Source organism: Adelges cooleyi, unplaced genomic scaffold (assembly GCF_023614345.1).
Source record: "Adelges cooleyi isolate 19-005CV unplaced genomic scaffold, UGA_ACOO_1.1 ACOO_flye_CR_arks_rails_tigmint_CR_PRNA_376, whole genome shotgun sequence".
NCBI classification, from domain to species: Eukaryota; Metazoa; Arthropoda; class Insecta; order Hemiptera; family Adelgidae; genus Adelges; species Adelges cooleyi.
The window spans coordinates 11,752,335-11,767,265 of NW_026096053.1; the positions used below are offsets into that span (position 1 = coordinate 11,752,335).

The 14,931-nt window shown below is 26.7% G+C and overlaps 1 protein-coding gene across 3 annotated transcripts in view; it reads right to left on the reverse strand.

Annotated features, from left to right (window-relative positions):
* LOC126840183 (adipokinetic hormone/corazonin-related peptide receptor variant I) overlaps window positions 1–14,350 on the reverse strand; it is a 48,046-nt gene extending 33,696 nt beyond the window's left edge. For 2 of the 3 annotated variants that reach the window (XM_050575764.1, XM_050575766.1), the window contains exon 1: window positions 14,033–14,350. The gene's annotated coding sequence lies outside the window, so the exon portion shown is untranslated. Of the gene's footprint in view, window positions 1–3,104; window positions 3,262–14,032 lie in introns of those variants that run through there. The other variant, XM_050575765.1, reaches the window with a different exon arrangement.
* Window positions 14,351–14,931: the final 581 nt, after the last annotated feature.

Sequence of the window (14,931 nt, forward strand, 5' to 3'; positions counted from 1 at the left end):
GAAGGGGGCCTAAGTGGCTTATATTTTATGTCAAGCCTAAAAATGTCAAGATGCTACCATAAATAATAACGTATAACAATTCAAAAACATTTGCAATTAAATATTTTTACGTTAAAAAATAATACGAGAATGAACAAGAATATATTCGTCAAGCATTTTTTTTGTATTAGCCTGCTTAAGTTAACTCTTTTCTTTTGACATTTCTAGATCCCTAAATTTCTAACCGCCAAATGCAGCTGTCTGTTGAATAAAATTAAAAAATCATACCGCATTAGTTGTAATTATAATTAAAAAAAAATTAATTATTTTGTTTGAAATTGATTACCTATTTCAACTGTTATGGTCTAAAACGATTAACATTTTTTTTTTATTATTATTATGAGATACAATTATTATGAACACCTTCAGCAGTGTTTATAATTATATTTTTTCATGAAAATTAATTATGTATTTATTTATTACAAAAACAAATGATTTTTGAAATGGCAAAATTATATTGTGCTAATTAATAATAGCTAATATCCATAAATAGACCAATAATGTATGAAAAATAATCAGCTTTTGAATAATTAATGAGTTTAAATAATGCTCAACTTTCAGCCTTCACCTTGATCACCAGAATCTTGACATGTGATAATGTGTCTATTCAATGAATAGTCTTAATTTTTTAGGCTACCGGAAATTCATGTTTTTTTTAGTTGTGTCACTATTGTTGTGCATATGCGATATCTACTAATTGTATCTAAAATAAGTATTTAAGAGATTTTCATGAGGGTCTTTGTGCAAATTCGAATTTTTTGGTCGCATTAATACTGTTTAAAGGGTGGTAATATACATATAAAATCTTATAAGGGATAATCATTTTTTTTGGGTAAGAAAAAAGTACAGTGAAATATTATTATCTGCGTGCGTTTAACCGCAACACTTCCGCTTTAACGCAGTTTGAATTCATTTAAAATTGTTAAGTAGTTATTCAAAGCTTGTTTTTAAGCAGTAAAACAATTTAAAAAATGTCATTCTTGTTATAATAAACAAATTAAATAAATGGGCCTTGAGACTTTAAAAACTATTTTTTAGCGTTTCTACATTCTCCTAACTACGGGTTTAAATCAAGATAAATGAATAACAATAATTTACTGCTTCTAATTTTATTATATCTTTAAACAACTGCCCACCGTTGAATACGTGGTTAAAACATTTCATAATTTAATTTTGTTTCATATATATTTAAATCATCTCTTTAGGCGACATTTTTTATCACTAATAGTTTTTTAAGGCTTTAATAAGTTTATAAAAACATATTTTATATTGCAGTTAAATTTAGGCAGCTTAAATAATATTTGTTAATTTTTTTTTTATAGTCTTATATTTTTAAGCCATTATAATATAAATTGGAAAAATTATAACGCTTAAAGTCCAAGGTGTATGTAAAGAAAAAGCATAATATTATAAAGGTTATGTCTTGGTTTTTAACTCTAAGAGCGTAATATATCATTCGTTATTGTATCCAAAAACCGACCAAAGGAAGAGGGTGAGTTTTAAACATTTCTTATACTTGTTATACGTCATAACCAGGGTTAATTAATCACTTTCAATTATATTTTTTCATTAATTGATGTTTACTCATCAAGCGCGTGTTCTATTAAAGTAAAACACAATATTAACTTTTAAGCATAATTATTTAAATATATGCATTACAAATATTTAAAAAAACTCAGCTCAATGGGAAGGCAGCGATCACCACGCCCCTCTCCTCAAATATAACAAAGATATCATTTAACATATTATGTCCGTTTTAAACAAATAAAACATTTGTTTACACGTAAAAATTCTGCACTGTAATGGTTTTTAAATTATGACAATTCTCTTTTGTGTATTTTATTATTACATGCTTTTCTTTAACTCGCTAACACGTGCATACGTTTTGCACGGGTATCTTGCAAAATTAATTTAGTAATCTATTCACAATTATTAAGTACCTTTAATAGGACTAAAAAGTAAAAATTTAATTTAAAATAACTTTTTTAAAAACACGCTTTTCTAAAAAATAGTTAAAAAGTGAACTAAAAATTAAAAAATAATTTTACTACAAGAACAATTTACCTATCAACTGTAGCACATTTTTTTTTAAATGTCAATTACTTTGAAAACAACCGAAAATTAACAAAGAAAAGCTATTCAACAAAGTCCAAATTCATTGAGTTAAGTATTATGAAATGTATGTGTCACACACTAAAATTGAACCAAATTAAAATTACACAAAAACTTACAATATGAAACATTATCTGTAATTGTATCTGATAAATGTATTAGGGACTTAATTAAATAGGGCCTACGCTTTTCTTTTTAGTCAACAATTAAAGATGTTAAACATTATTCAAAAACTGTAGTTAATTTTCGGTTGTTTTCAAAGTAATTGTCATTTTAAATAAAATGTGCTACAGTTGATTGGTAAATTATTGTTCTTGTAGTAAAATTATTTTTTACTTTTGAGCTCACTATTTTTTAGAAAATCATGTTTTTAAATGTATTTATATATTTTTGTTTTTATGTAAACGATCCGTATAACAGTTTTGGGACTTGTTAATCGAAGCGCTCAATGAAAAATATATATCTTTATTTATTTTACGTTAATTTTTAAGTTTATTTACCTATGTAACTAATGATATTAATTTTTGTAATAATTTCAAAATATAGATGTTATTATAAGTAAGCTAACTTAACGTATAATTGTTAAAAATAAAATAAAAATATGCGATTTAACACTTTTTTATTAGTTTTGAAAGAAACATCGAAGACAACTAGTGAACATCGACCATGATAAAACATTTAAATTATAATTTTCATTTTGCTCTCCTATAAAACTTTGTAAAAGTTACTTATACTCTTTTGGTTTTCACCAATCCATATGTAATTTTTATGATTAACTTCGATGTAAAGCTGAAAAGATATGAATTTTCCACCATGCGTTGTTTAAATAGGTACTCTTATTTTGACTAACTGTAGCTAATGAAATAGAAAATAATATTATCTTTCGAAATAAGCACTACTGTTATAATATTCTAGTGTGTTGCTAATGCTAGTGTATGAAAAATGAAACCAACCTGTACGAATTGTCTCAACTAACTGATTGTTCGCTTTTAAACCCTTTGATGAAGTTTATACGACGAAAACGATAACCCCGAACTATAATTTTTATCGAATATTACTATTAAATACGTCCGCGAATCTGATAAAAGTCGTATCTCAATAACAGATAATATGCAAACAGACGTTATGCTCGATTCGCCGATTGCAGCCAAGTACGGCGGTTGTCCTGTTGCTCGTCACCACATCCGTAGATTCGGCTTATTATCTTGCGCACATGCGTTTAGCACCTAGTCCGCGCTGTATATATGTATGACGTATAAACACCCCTGATGTAAATAAAAGGTCTACCGTTTCATATAAAAACGGTGTACAGCTGTGTTGAGAATAAGCTACTAAACATTTTGACTGGTCGATTGACGATAGCATAAAGACTAACAATAATATTTTATAACATAATTTTTAAAAAAAAAAGAAATGTTTAAAAATGTTTCTAAAAAAAAAAAAACTACAAAATCACTCTTGTATTTAAAAAAAAGTAACGTGTCTTACGTTAATTTTTTCACTCTGTATACATGAAAAAAATTTCAACAAAATTCAGGTATATTAAATTGTAAACGATCTATTTTGAGTTTGGAATCGTGGATCTGGTTTTTTTTTTATTGTTCTTCTTCGTACAAATATCCGACAACTTCGAGATATTCAGTCTAAAATAACTAGTTTCAATCTAAATACATCAAATATTAAAAAATATCAAAACAACGCAATAGTTTCGCGTAAGTATAATTTACAATTTACTTCGGTTCAATTGCTTAGGCCTTTTAAAGTAGAGTTTTTCCCTCGGTGAATTGACTATAACTACACATAGAATTTTATAAACATGAGAGATTGTATTCAGTGTAAAACTAGATAACATGAAGACTAAAGTATTAGTCGGAAGCTATGGTTTATAAAATATGTGTTGTTGTCAAAAATATTAAATTAATTTTGAAGCCAGTTAATAAAATAATTTGATTTTTAAGTGTCATATTTCAGTTTTAGGGATCATATTTTGAATTGCAAACATTTTGATTAGTTTTCAAGTTAGAATTTTTAAATAAAAATTTTAATTTTTCATACGAATCAAATAAATAAAATCGCAAAGAAGTACTTAAAGTAAGATAAGGATCTGAATATATATTATGTATGCATATATATAATTTAGAGATTGGGTCAATATATTTTCATAAAAAACATATGGTATTTTGATTCAATCGATAACAGCAGATAAAAGGTCGTAATTCATTGAAAGTTCTGAGAACTAATGTGATTATTACAAAACAAACATTACAATTCAGACATGTAGTAAATACATCCATGCAATAAACAACACAAAAAAAAGAAGTATTAAACATCCAAAACAACATTTATGCCTGATTACAAAGTGAAAAAAAAAATGAGATTTTACAAGCAACCACAATAGGAATAGGATGATGCAAAACAATTCAATAAAAATTACAAATTGCTAAATCTAACACTATTATACATTTCTGTAAAAATGTCCTCGCCAAGTAATTTATCAATAATGATGAGTACTAATATTATGTGTGTACAACTTTATAATTGCTATGATTTTACTGGTTTTATATACAAATTATATTTATAACATGTAGAAACGTTTTCTTCTTTAGGTAGCCCAAACTGTATGTTTTGTTTTCAATTTTGAGTCGAATTCTGTAGGTTTCTTGATTATGTAGTCGTTATACTTTTTTTTATAAATAAACCGTAAATGATGAAATATTACAAGAAGAGCTATATTATAATACTATATTTCTGTGGCTTGGGTCTAAAAGGACCAATGTCAATTTTGGGCATAAACGAGTTAGTCTACTAAATGCAAAATTTGAAACATCCTTTATATAATAAAATATAAAAAAAAATCACACTTTGAGGCCAAAAAATGAATTACTTATGAAGAGTTAGGTAAAAACATGAGTATAAAGCCTAAAGGAAAATAAAAACTTCAAAGCTCATTTTCCGAATGTTCCAAAAAGTGAAATTGGCTCTTTTAGACCCAAGCCACAGATTTATATTTACTATAAAATAAATCCAAAGTTTGCCTTTTTTTAATACAAAATATTTGATTTATTTGAATAAGATTAATGACTTGATAACTTTTAATATTAATATTTATGGTTATAATTATACCTGAATGATCGAGAAGTATCCGGTTTTTATTAATAACACTTTAATAAAAATGCAACTAATTAGTGTATTTTACTTTCTTATAAACGTTTAATGAATTTATGTATTTCGGTTATTTTTTCTTTACCTTCCCTTATGTTTTTTTCAGAAAACTAATTGAATTATTTTTAACACGGGAAGCAATATTATTTTATAAATAATTATACATTGTTATACAATGTATAACCTACGACGTATTTTTTATAATTAATTTATAATGGCAGACCTTAAATTTCTGAAAGGAGAAAAAAAAAGGAACATAAAATCAATTACCTATAGGTTAATTTTTAGCTAAAACAGATAAAAAATAAATTTAAGCTAATTTTAAATAGGCAATAATTCGTATAAATTAAATTAATATGTAATATAAATTATAGATCAAATCACCAATTGTAAAAATCCAAATAACCCAATCGGTAAGAATGTAACTTTTCTTAATTACAAAACAATTTTGAAAAATATGTGTTTAAATATGATACATTTTAATTAAAATCAAATATGCTATGTTCACGCATAATAGACAATAGTAAATGATAAAATCCGGGCTCTCTCTAAACTTCCAACGCATGTACAAATGGAAGTTTAGAGAGAACCCGGAGTGCGATTGCGACTCAGTGTACAGTCGATGTAACACTTAAATTTGGACAGCCAACTAAGGAGATAGGACAGTGATTTGGAGGACTTCACCAAAGTAACCCCAGAGGCAGTGGCCTGGTTGGATTCTCTGGATGTTGATATTTAGTTTAATTCAATTTATTGTGATACTTAATATGATATTTTTGCTTAAACCTTAAAATGCTCATTTATGCTATAATAATAATTTAATCTGTTACCTAATAAGGAATTTAATTTAGTGCTGTCGTTCATTATAATGTCGTACGAATAAATGAATAAATAATAATAAAATGAATATTTTTTTTACTTTTTTACAAAAGATGTTATATTTTTCCTTTATTTTACGAAATCAAAAATGTTTATAAAAAGTTGTATACAACTTTTTTCAAAAAGGTTTGTAATAACTTTTAAAATTGAAATAGTTTGAAAATAATAAAACTGTAGAGTAGACTTTACTAGTTAGAAAGGCCATTTATCTTATGACTATGATTATAATATATCATGTATGTTTTTTTTTATGCGGATAATACTCAGTTAATTGATGAGTCACTTTTATTAAAAACGCCCTGGCGTGAATCTGTGCTATTATAACCACACACACAGTCGTTCATCAAGTATTATACTTCCACTTACAAGGAAGAAGAGTACTGTGAAATATTATTTTTTGCTAGACGAGCTATACAACTTTCGCCCAACCTTTTATAGTATGCCCCGCACTAAATCCGAAAATATATAAAACTAGGGTTTTAGCTTCCAAAATTGTATCCTTTTAGTTTTAATATAGGAAATATAAATAAAAAATTATATTCAACAACTCAGACGTTAAAACTAATTAATACCCGATATAGAACTTAATACGTAATTAAAATTCAAGCTTAAGTGAAAAGTGAGTATATCCTGTTAAATTTGTCAGTGTCAATAATAGTTTTTGCATTTTTCCAAAAAGCTGGTTCAAATCTCGAAACGATAATTGTTAATAATAATTGTTAATTATTAATTTTTTCATAAAGCACGTTCATTTAATTCTATTAATAATTGTAGTTTTTTTTCTTTATTATTATTTCTTTGTTGTTATTTATTCAGATTTTAATGTCCGTTGAATATTATCTCGGCTAATTAGACTGCATAATGTATAAAGAACAACAGAATAAACGCAAATCTACCAGTATTTGTGTAATCGCAAAGTATTTAATTTATTGATTGAAAAATGTTTGATTTACTGTAATTCTGCTTATTTAAGACACGTGAATTTATAGATTTTTATTGTCATCGTGAGCTTATTATCGACAATTCTATCAAATAAAAATTACAATGTTTGTGATCACTATTTTATTTTTAGCAGAGTTAATATTTGTATCCCCGTTATCGCTCATATTTGTTTAATATGCATAGTCGTTAGCCGTCTATATAATAATTTACTACGTTTCAATGACAATCAATAATAATTTTTATATTTAACCATAATTATAATTTTACAGAGCTCACCTTTGAGTATTGAAAAATTTATTGTAACATCGACATTTTCAGTACACGTTGTATTATCGTTAGTTTTTTAATAAACTTTTATATAATAATGTAATTGTTAAATCTTCTAATTTCTTAGTTGTTATGTCTTTTATATGTAAATGTGTGCAAAAACCAAAAATAAGGGAAGTACTTAAAGAACTATTGTTGTTTATTTTCCAGTGGATTTTAAATTGAAGGGAGGGGCGAAGCACTGAACACTTAGAACGGTACATATTTTAGGATAATTAAAATGCGTCGTATAACAACAATAATTTGGACACAATTTAAAATAAAATAGTTTCAAAAAAAAAAATTAGAAATTAATACTACAAAAATTATTATTTTAATAAGCCACTGTTGCTAATGTCCCCATAATCTTCTCTAGATTTTAGTAAATAATGTCACTCATCCATTCACCATCTAAACTGTTTTATTTTTTTACCTACCTATTATTTATTTTTTAGTATTCATCATTTATACGATTTACGGTTTTCACTTTTTTTATATATAACACCAAGTACTTGTAATAATTGTTATTTATACAAGGTGAAACACAACTTATACAATCATATACGGTTATTCTCAGAGTCAGAATTCACGGTATTGGTTTTGTTAAATAAACAAAGCTGATTTTATATGTATATTGATCACAAAACTATATAAAACAATTGTGTTTGCATAATGTTGGATTATCCAAATTATTTTTAATGAACTATGCCATTAGAATTTCCAATAAAAATTTCGAATGCATGAAAAAATAAAAATAAATATTTTTAAAAAGGTACCTACAATATATTATAATCAGCTGCTTAAAGTTCGATGAAATGATTGAATAAACTTGCTCTTATGACTACCAAATATTTTGTTAAGAAGCTCATAATGTACTATATAGTTATTTTAAATGACTGACAGTAGTTGTAAATTACAACTCAAAAGCCTGAATTAGATTGTTTTTAAATACTTCATATTGACCATATGGTGACGATATTCTGTGACCATATTCATATAGTGAACATATTCTGTGACCATATCGGTGCGTTAGGCTTTTACGGGCTAACTATAAAATGTCAAATAAGTTAAACAATTATATTATACTCGCAAGTAAATAGATACGCTGTAAGAATAAATAAATAGATCATCATAGTTTAAATGCGCAGAGATTAAATTTGGACAGATATTATTAGTAGATTATAATAATAACAAAGTAATATTATATAATATACAAATAAACCCCTGAAATAATAATCCTTACTACAAGCATAATATCTGCTCGTCATGCTTCACATCACTTGTAGATGAGTTTTTAATAATTGTTTTATTTAAAACAATACATCTTGCAATCGGTACCTCTTAGTATATTAAATTACGTACAATGGTTTGTAAACATTTCATAACAAACATATTTTATTTTAATTACATTATTTACCTAAAAAATGAAGTGCCAAGATAACTTCAAGTTGTATGTAGTTTTTTTATACAAAAAACTGAATTTTCTTATTTACATAATAATATTATAACTATATTTTAGTTAGTCAAATTCATTAAACATATAAATATTGTTACGTTTCAATGTTAACTAGATTGAAATCCGGATTGTAAATGAGTATTTAAAAGAGGTGAAGTCTTTACATATTTTTTCAAGTTTGAGGCTGATAGTTTCATTTTTTAAATAAGAAATATTAATTGAAGCCCGTAGAACAAAGACCAGTATTATTTTATATTGATAAATTTCACAGAACTCTTAAAATAATAACATAATGGTCGGAATTTGTAGATTGTATAGTTTTTTCTTTATTGTGTTGTGATTATAATTTATAACCAATACGTATGATTTTACTCTTTATCTAATTACGAAGGTTGCTTGGATGGAAGGGCCTAAACCAGTTAAACTTGTTTAACTCAATACTAAAAGTGAAACTTAGAGGAAAAATGCTTTTGTACGTTTAAGTAAATAAATTGCGATAATCATCAAACACTTTAGCACTTATACTTTAACAATACGCGATAAGTTTTATAGATCCTCATAATTACTAAATCACAAACAATTTGTGATGTGGAAATATTAAAAATATACAGCTTTATAAAATATAATGTTGTCCGTGTAATATGCATATATTTAGTATATATTATTCAAGTAAAATACATATTAAATAAGAATGTGTGATGTATAAATATATATTTATAATTTATAATTTATGCGTTTTTAATGAAAAACAAAAAATGCAGTTTTTACTACCTATTGAATTAATATGGTTAAAAAATTATTCCATTTCCATTTATTTTGAATAACACTTACATTTATAATTAAGACTGATAATTTATTATGGCTGTCTTTAATTAGCGAATAAATAAAAAAAAATACTTATGACCCCGAAATAGAAAAAAATTGTTTACATCTATATATATGCCTCAAAGAGCAATTAAAAAAACAACAATGGTTGTCACAAAAAATATACACTATTGGGACTTACTAAACCGGTATTTAGTTAAGGAAAATTAATAATAGTTATAGTATATTTTTTATTCGTGAAAAATTCCCTTATTTTTAAACTCATTATATTGTTGACTTGTCATATTTTTTATAACAATTAAAACAAGTGTAAACAAATAAATATAGTTATAACATACCTACACGTTACTTTTATATTATAAAATGTATCATTACATTTTCACAATCATTTTTTTCTAAATTAGGTTTATTAATATTATATTGTTTATAATGTATAACATTAAAACTCACTTTAATTGACTCTCTTTGAACAAAATTATTTGCATTTTGATATTATTGAAAAACGGCAGTGATGGTAAAATATTTAAAGAAATAAATAAATCCACTTATTTTTTAATTTCAATGTAGTACCTTTATAGTAAATCTATACTACAAATATATTATTTCGAAAATGTTTATAACAAACTTGTCGTGAAAGAGATGAGCAAACCTAAAATATAATTTTCCTGGACGGTTAACTGGTTTGTGACTGAATTGTTGCTGGTTAGCATTATTTCAACTTATATACGCGATACACGTGTACCTATAATATGATGATTTTGATAACTTGTATGTTTTGTAATTAAAAATGTATTTTTTTAATTCTGCATTATAATTTCCATTTGTTTTAAATAAATGATTACATTTTATTTTTACAATAAAATGTTCGCAAGAAAATAAGTTTAATTGTTTTAATCCTACTTCAATTGGGTTTAAAAATAACTGCGTGGTATTTTTTAGGTATTCAGAAGTTTATCTATTAGGTATTTGTCAATATCGTAAATAAAAAAGTAAAAATGCTTTAAATTTCAACTCAACTAAACCACACGAACTTACATAAAAAAAGTAGATGTGAACTAACGGAATTCGTTGAAAAACAATATTTTAATGCAAATCTGTGACATATGTTTAAAAACATTTAGACTTCAATATTATAAAGCAAATATAATTTTAATAAAGCTAAGATATAATAATAAAAAAAAATTTTAGTTGCTTATGCTTATTCTTTATTTATTTTTTTTTATCTAGTGTGCTAAATATTTTTAAATGGCCTAGATGAAGTGTAATTCCCTTTGCACTCCTTCCCTGACGTTAGATAATCGGATTTATCAACAACAATCTCGAAGGCCAAACAAACAAATTATGCACCCATCATTTAATAATACCAATGTAATTAATTTAATTAACAAATCGTCGGTCGACGTGCAAAATACAGTCTATGGTAAAGACATTTTGATATACTAAGCACAAATGGCGTGGTTTTTGTCATAAGACGGATTGGACGACCAAGACATGGCCATTAATCATGAAATCCGTTTCGAATACAGTATTTTTTCTCGACTAATGAAAATGTCTCTTCTATTTAATGTGCTCTTTAAAGAAAAACTTTTTGAGTTGTACTTAGCGACGATATTGTACGTTAAAAATGCGCACATTTTTGAAAATATCTGGTTGTCTAGTGTACAATTATTTTTATTCGATTTTATTGTTACGCATTAGGTATTAGTATATTACCTCAGCATCAATCAGAACTGCGTAAAAGTATAATGTAGACAAATACATTAAGCATTTTTTTTTTTTTTTTTTGTTACACGTACATTTTAATCGCGCAATAATCCAGATTTCTTCCGTAAAATATGTCACCAACAATAATTGTTTATGACTTTGTATATATATGTAAAGCAAAAACCACATGGATAACAAGAATAAAATTATCAAAGCCAATTGATATTAATATAGATCAGCCATAATAATATTATATAAGACTTGTGTTTTAATTGATAATTAACGTGTCACACGTGTGGATTTTTTTATTTTTATTTATTCTGTTTTTCAACAAAAATTTATTTAACTGGTTACAAGTATACAGAGTGTCCCACAAAGATTTGTCAAATTAAATAACTTTTGTTCTAGTGTATCTTTTGAAGATTTTTTTTATTTTAAGTAATTTATACTCATTTACGCTATAAATACCACAATACAAAACGTGATGGTTAAAACACAAATGAGTTTAAAATTAATTTAAAAAAAAAAAAATCTTACAAATATTTAGTAGAACAAGTTATTTAATTTGTCTCTGAGAAACGCACCAGTCCCAAAAAAAACCTATGTACAGTTATTTTAATTACAGAAAATCGTTTTTTATTATTTTTATCCCCTACTACTACTTTAAGCTAATTAACTCATAAACTACTGTGCGGTTTTAGTATTTTTGGCAAGTCGATGCACGATTTTTCTGTTGCAAAAAAAAAAAATTTAATAATAAATGCCAATCGATAACGAAATATGATATTAAGAACGATTGTTGAGACGGTTTACATAGGAGTTTTTTTTTTGTGATTAGTATCAGTTAGTTTTTTTCTTTTTAAATATATTCCGTGCTCTTATTCAAAGAACCTAACACAGTCAACAATAAAAAATTCTAACAAATTTAAATAAAAATCAGGTTTATTGCAATATGAGTTCTTTTTTTTTGCTCGAACAAATTTAAAACATAATTTTAAACGTATATAAACTATTTTTAATTAATAATATACATTTTTTTTTAATAATGTATCAAAAAATATTTGATCATACGATGTAATACTTACAAATCAATTTCTATTTTAAAAATATTTATATAATGATCACATAATACCTAAAAACAACAACATAATCTGGTGCACATATACACCATATTATTTTAGTTTTATTAAAAATAGATAAATACATACTAATTTATTTTATTTAAATGTTTGCTATACCTTAAAGTATAATTTGTGAGTATTATAAAAATATGGATTATAGTCTCGTTTTTTTGGACTTCCCATAAAACAAAACAGGTTTTTTTTTAGCATAACAATATAAACCAACATTTGATTTAATATCTTTAAAAAAATATAAAAAACCGCTTCCAATAAAACATTCGTACGAAACAGTTTTATAGGTACGACTATGAGTATATCATTTAATATCATCAATATAATAGTGTATTGTTACAAAAAAAAAGTTTAATTTTTGAAATAATTATGCGTGAGATGCTTTGATTAAGTACTATCACATTATTTTGTTAAGGAAAAAAGGTGTTTACCTATAGTGTTCTTTTTCAATGTGAAGTTAATTGCTGTTAAAAAAAAAATGATATGTTTATGATAATAATGAGTTGTGCAATCGTGTTAAAAGTCATAATTCTAATCTGAAAAAGGAAATAAACTGAATCAATGATAAATAAGTAATATTATAAGAAATAAACATGTTGCCGCGGATGTACTACCGTGTAGGCACTATGATATGTAATGTGTATGTATATTAATTATAAATTGAGTAATGTTTGATCGGGAACTCAAAGGTGATGTTAAATATTTATGCGTAATTTCTCGATGACTACATTAAAATTTTGATGGAACAATAACTTTTTAACAGGATATAATTGACAGTTTTTAAAAACTTTTGGTAGTCGACATACTTGACGTGGTATCATTTAACTATGTTTTCTGGAAAACGTTTATTTTACCTAAGTGTAGACATTTAAAACTCTTCTATTTTAAATCAACAAGTAGGCGTATAGTTGTTTGAATATTTTATTCGATCCTGACACTTACTCAAATGAACATTCAAGCGTAGTTTAAATATTTGGTACCATCGATAATTATTTTTAAGAGCGCAATTTTTTCATATTTAATGAGTTGATGTATTTTTTTTTAGAAGGAGGATGAAATCTAGAATAATTTCCAGCATACTGTTGGTACCTGGAGTACCTGGAACAGGTTTTTCGTCGATTAGGTTAGGTTAGGTTAGGGTATCACCGTAATGCTTTTTATCAGTAGACTCCCACACAAAACATACTGTTTGCGGTTAAAATAAAACCTAGACGATATTTTAAATCGTCTGCCGATGATGTTTTAATACTATTATTTTACCTTATACGCACAGTTTCTCGGACGGGACCCGAAAACGTGTATAGAGAGTTCGGTATATGCAATATGGTTAAAAAAAAAAAAATGTTAATTTTTTGTTACAGCGCTTTGTTTTCAAACGCCATTCATGTGAGCCTCAAATATTCGAACGGTATCGAGATTTAGGTTTCAATTGTTAATTTTTTTTTTTTTTTGTGATTGATGGAGGGCGATTTACCTGTTGTCCTGTTATCCCGAATGATGGTGGTGGTGGTGGAGGCGGGTGAGATTTCCCAGTGAACAAAACAAAAACCCAGAGAAAAACGTTATCCCACCGTAGGTACAGGAACAGCAACGCAAAACAGAACAATATAATAAGCACATACACCAACACAAACGAAGGTCGGCCCTGCGGCGGCGGGCGCAATAACTTTTCGGCGAACGACCGCGGTCGCAAATATTATTATTATTTTTTTAAAATTATTATTGGCCGGTCCGCTATACAGCCGTGTATTGAACGTGTGCGCGCACGGTGGCTGTTGGGAAACTGACCATACGAAATATATTACTATTTAAATAAGTATCAATCTTCCGGCGTACGAACGGCCGCCGCCGCCGCCGCTGCCACCTCGTTTAGAGGTCGAACCGAGTTCGGGTCAAGCCGATATCGCCGTGTATGCATACATACTTACATATTTTATTGGTATTAAAAATATAATAATAATAATAATACTATCTTAAAAATGATTTACGACGAAGAGATACGAAAAATAGGAAAACACACACACACACACACAATTATTAATGTATACAACAACGCAAACACACAAACACAAAGGTGATCGTAGTATGGTGGAAAACAAAAAAAACAAACGTCTATAATATAGGTTGTTGTGACGGATCTAGTCGTCACCGCCGTTTTGAATACCATTTTCTTTCGCTCGGCGTTTCATGTAACACTAAAGCGCCACGAGACCAATGCGGGAGGGTAGGGGAGGGGAACGGGAATAATTTATACATAATAGTTTTTTTTTTTTTTTGTACGTTCATACATATTTTTTTTTATACTAAGATAATATTATACATATAGTCAGCTGACTACCACGAGGTTTATATTGGCGGTACGGGTCTTTTTTT